At 42.3% G+C, this 5,312-nt stretch overlaps 1 pseudogene; it reads right to left on the reverse strand.

Moving 5' to 3' along the window:
• Nucleotides 1–483: 483 nt before the first annotated feature.
• LOC123078504 (uncharacterized) overlaps nucleotides 484–5,312 on the reverse strand; it is a 39,032-nt pseudogene continuing 34,203 nt past the window's right edge.

Below are 5,312 nucleotides of genomic sequence, written 5' to 3' on the forward strand. Positions count from 1 at the left end.
TAACAACATGGCTTGGTCCCTTTGATCCCATTTCTGCAAACTTTGTGTCCTTGGCAAAAGACACTATTTTGTTGCTTTTTTTACCAGGGAGTTTGCATGGTGTAGAGTTGCGCTTGGCATCTACATGCGCAGCGGTTGGCTCCTGTAGAACAATGCTTGCCTCCTTGGGCTCTGAAGTTAGCACCTCCTTTCCCTTTGATTTACAAGTAATCTTATCTTTTGGTTGACCTAACACCAAGTTCTTGCTAAGTGTCATGAGCTTCTTGCACTTTGGGACAGTGGGTGGGCGCAGTGGCGATGCTGCCATCCTCTTGCTACCACCTACTGATGAACCATCTTCAAATACAGCACCTTCCTTCATTATCTTGTCAAGCATGGCTTTTGAGCCAATCCAGTCCAAACCCTTTCCTGCCTCTTCCATTTCTTCCCCAGTGCTTTGTAGTCCGTCATTTATTATTTTTTGAAAGAAATTATCCTTCTCTTTCATGTTGATGATTGCATGAGTTTCCAGCAAGTGGATTTCAATCTGTTGTTGGATGCTGGCTCTGATCTACATAAGTCAAAAAGTGGCAAACCTTCATCTGGCACAGCTGCTTTGGTTCCAACTGATTTCGGATCTTCACCCTTGCGACGAATGTCCTTTCGAATGAAAAACTGTAGAGTTACACTATCATCAATTGAGTTGTTGTTGTTGTTTCCTCCATCTCCAGAAGTGTTTGCCCTCTTTGAACTGCTGTCACCGCCGCCCATGCCATCATCATCGTCATCATTTTTTCCACTGTCACTGCCTCCATCAAAGGCCCCTCTGTCATCGTCATGTGTCTCCTCGCTATCATCATCATTGTCCCCATCCTTTCCTTCCTCATCTCCATCAACCTTCTCGACATCCTCACGTTCCCCCTTGCCTGTTCCATTTCCTCCCTCTTCCTCTTCCACATCGTCATTACCATATTCTTCTTTGTCTTCATTGTTGTCAGCATCATCGTCACTATCATCATCACCATCATCATTGTCATTGTCATCATCACGTTCTTCATCATTCCTTCCCTCTTGATCATCATCTTCTTCTTAGGACTCATGACTTTCTTCAGAATCATTGCCAACTCCCAGGTCAACATCTTCTTCCTCTGACTCACTTTCCTCCAGATATTCATCTTCTTCACTTCCCTCCACCTCTTCTGTTTGCTTGGTAGCAGTTTGACGCTTCCGTCGCCTAGTGTGTGAGCTTTGAGCCTTTGTTTGATCACTTGACGGGCCCTTCAGAGGAGATAAATCTCGTTCCTCTTCATCAAGCTTGGCAAAACCTTCGATGAAGTTGCCAAGATTCTCTGATATTCCTTTACATAGATCATGAACCATACTTGCTAACTTGAACTTCTTCTACATAACATTGGAAAAAACAAAAAAATAAAATTTAAAAAGGAAAAATGGGGATAATGAAAGTATATCAAAGTATATCTGTTTGCAAACTGCAGACCTAAGTTTGGTGCAAGTATATATAAGTAGTGTGCAACTGAGATAATGAAAGTGCGCAACTGAAAAGGGGGTAAGTTTGCATGAAGTAAAAAAACATAATTTGTAACTAGAAGGCTCAGAAATCTGTGTAAGTGAAAGCATAAGTTTGATTCAAGTAGGAAAAAAGGTGACTGCTGCAACTAAAGTGTAACTTTGGTGCAGGTAAACAAAAGCTATGTTGCAACTGACATAATAACTCTGTGCAACTCATGCATGCATTGGGCGCGGAAAAAATAAAACAACAAAGCATGATTAGTACAACTAACACATAATAGAATAAGAAAACCATGAGTTTTGTTCACGTACAAAAAAAGGTGGGTCAGCAAAAAGGATAAGTCATGTGGGGATTGTAACTCATTGGAACCTTTGACGCCACAAACGCTTATGCCCGAAGCAATCCTTCGAAGAGTGTTGAATCCTCTTTGCTTATATACTGCTCCTTTAGCTGTTTAGAAAAAGAAAGATCATTTAACAACAATAACAAAGTTATTGTGTGGATCTATAAAAGAAAAAAGCGACATCTGAGAAACTACCACATGCCCTAGAAGCAAAAAAAAAGTAACTAAAATTACTATGTGAAGTCCCAATGTAAAGTGGTACTGTAAGACAGAATATGAAACAAAGCATGTGTGCAACTGTCATAAGTCTGTGTGCCAACTATCAACATAGACTTGTGCAAACTACCTACAGATATGTGAGCAACTACCACATGCCCTCAGAAGCAAATAAAAATTGAATAAAATTACTATGTGAAGTCCAAATGAAAGTGGTACTACAGCAAGAAATATGAGACAAGCATGTGTGCAACTGTCTTAAGTTTGTGTGCCAACTATCAATATGTACTTGTGCAACTACTTACAGATATGTGGAAAAAATGTGCAATTATAGGCTTTGAGCAGAATGTCCAACTCACTTGAAGTTTCCCAAAGATGCCAGACAAAATAAAGTCCTTTTTCCTTATCGTGTTGATTAGAATCTTGTCGTGGGCATTGGCTCAAACCTCGCAGTTGCTTACTCGCACATCAACTTCAAGTGCATCAATGTAGAGAATCTGTACACGCACCATCCCCAAGAGAACATTGGTGATAAAGCACAAAAACATGTAGAAAAGTATGTCTAACAGATACAAAACTTAATTAGAGATCACCATCAAATGATACAGGCAGCAACAGACTGTTTGCTTGTCCTCACCCATGTTGCAGAATTCTTTGTTTATGTGGTCAGCAACAAATAAGCTCACATTGCTCTTCAACAGAACATCAGGTTCTAGCACAGCACTGTAGCAATGTGGGCTCAAAGAAATACTAGTGGTAGGAGCTAAAAAGGTGCTGAAAGCAATTGCAAGCCAGCCAGTGAGGAACTTGTTATCAGTTGTACCCCTCATAGCTTTCAACGTCTTGCTGAAATCTGTAGCTGTGGGGTGTTTGGGTGGCCCGGTGTGGTTGAACATCTAATTGAAAGCCTTCACGGCCTCCTTTTCAACAATGTATTTTAGCCGCGGCCCTCTGTTGGGTAAACCGAAGTTCCTGTGCACACTAGCAACATCTACTGGAATAGTTCCCCTGCCTGGGAATACCAAAGCTGAACTACCTGGGTCATACGCCTAGACTAGGAACTTCGTCAAGTCGAAAGGCAGTGTGTCTGCTAGGTTTACCAAACCTCCTAACATCTTCTCATACAAGAAAGACCTTTGGACATGTGCCAGATCATTGTTCACCTTCACAAACCTCCCTAGTGAGGCCCTAAGCCTTCCAGCTTGTGAACGTCGCTGAGGAACGTTTCCTTCGTTCCCTTCAACTCCAACTTCACCCATGTGAGACAAAAAAAGGGCAATGAACAAGTGGGCAAATTGTGCAACTAGTGTACATGTGTCTGCAACTGATCATACATAAGAAATTGAAAAAACATTCACATAGTTGACTATTGTGCAACCATAGATTGATTGTTGTGCAACTATTATCCCTTATTGTGCAACTGACATGTACACACTCTGAAAATAAAAAACTTGTCCAAAAATGTGTACATATTTGGATGCATCTATGTGCTAAATGGGTGCCAACTTTCAAATTTGACAAGGTAGATAAGGAAATTCCAAAATCTATCTTAAAACAGTCATGCACACATATGGCGCACAACTGCCCAAGTGTATACTATTCATGTGCAACACTAAACATCAGAGGTGCCAACTAGTACCAACATAATGTGCAATTGTAAAAGAAAAATGTACAAAAAAAGGTACCTCATCAGCTTCTGCATAGGTTGGGCCACCCCATCAGAGGACTTGCCCTTTCCTTTTGTTCTGGCTCGCTTTGCAGCACGGGATGTGGTGGCATCCTCGACCTACAATAACCAATGATGCCCCATGTTAAAAAATCATGAAAAAAATAAAAAATAAAAAATAAAAATTGTATTTCTTCTACATATACTCAAAATTGTACATTGCGTATTCAAAATTTACAGAAAATAAAAAATAAAATGTTAAAGTCTCCACTAAAAACGCACCCTTACTTCCTCACCACCACCGGGGTTCACACGAGTACGAACGCGCCCAGCAGCCCTTTTCTTGTTCCGTCGTGTATCCTTTGATACAATCCTCTGCATGGCTCGAAAGAACAAAAACCAAAAATGAAAAAAAAGGAAAAAAAGAAAACAACACATATATTCGATCATATATGCTCCCTTTGAGCTTAGAGAAAACAACCTCTTCCCCACTTCCATCGGCATCTCCCTCTTCAACCATTGTCACTGCAAAAAAACATGTCCAAAAAAATCATTCTAATTGCACACAAAAAAAAGATGTAGCTTAAAGCCCTAACAGAAAACTTGTTAAACAATGCATAAAAAATCAGGACCCCTCAACTAGGACATTTGAAAAATCCTGTGGCAAACTAGACTCTGGTTTTGCCAACTGGACCCTAGTTCTGCCAACTGAGATATGGTAATGCCAAAGTGAAAAATTCAAGAACATAAATCCCAGCTACGTGCAACTATTAAACCTAGATCTGCCAGCTGGGAACTGGTCCAATGGCAAGTATAAAACCCATAGAATAGAGATACCCAAATGTGTGCAACTATTGTACCTATAACTGCTAAAAAATGTGTCTATGACAGCTGATGCACCTGATGTGTGCAACTGATGCATCTGGAATTGCCAATTGGTATCTGGATAAAATGTCAAGTAAAAAATGCACAACTCATTGTGCAACTTCTATGTGTGCAACTGTCAACTACAAACAACTCATTGTGCAACTGGGAAATGAAAACATTCCATGTGCAACTATTATTTGTGCAATTGCCAACTGCAAACAAATCGTTGCGCAACTGGGCATGAAAATAATGCAATAAACAAGCACAAATCGAAGGGATTCAATGACCATGTGAAATATCTACCAACTAGAAATGCAACGGTACCTAGGGTTTCGATTCACTTATGCAAAATGAACACTGGATCTGCTGTCGGCGCGGCCTCCCCCCTACAGGCACGGCGAGCGCATCTAGCGAGCGCAGCCTCCCTCGATACAGGCGCGGCGAGAGCGATGCGGTCAAGGCGGGAGCGCTACGGCGCGCGGCCTCTCCTGCTACGAGCGCGGCGAGAGCACTACGACCACGGCCTACCCCGCTACGGGCGCGGCTTCTCCTGCTATGAGTGCGGCGGGAGCACTACGGCGCAGACTCCCCCTGCTACGGGCGCGCCTAGAAGCACGGACTACGGTCGCGGCCTCCCCTGGAACGACGCGGCGAGAGCGGTACGGAAGCGGGGAGTAAGAGGGATGAGCGGCTTGAGAGGGTGACCAAGG

Source organism: Triticum aestivum, chromosome 1B (genome assembly GCF_018294505.1).
Source record: "Triticum aestivum cultivar Chinese Spring chromosome 1B, IWGSC CS RefSeq v2.1, whole genome shotgun sequence".
Lineage (NCBI taxonomy): Eukaryota > Viridiplantae > Streptophyta > Magnoliopsida > Poales > Poaceae > Triticum > Triticum aestivum.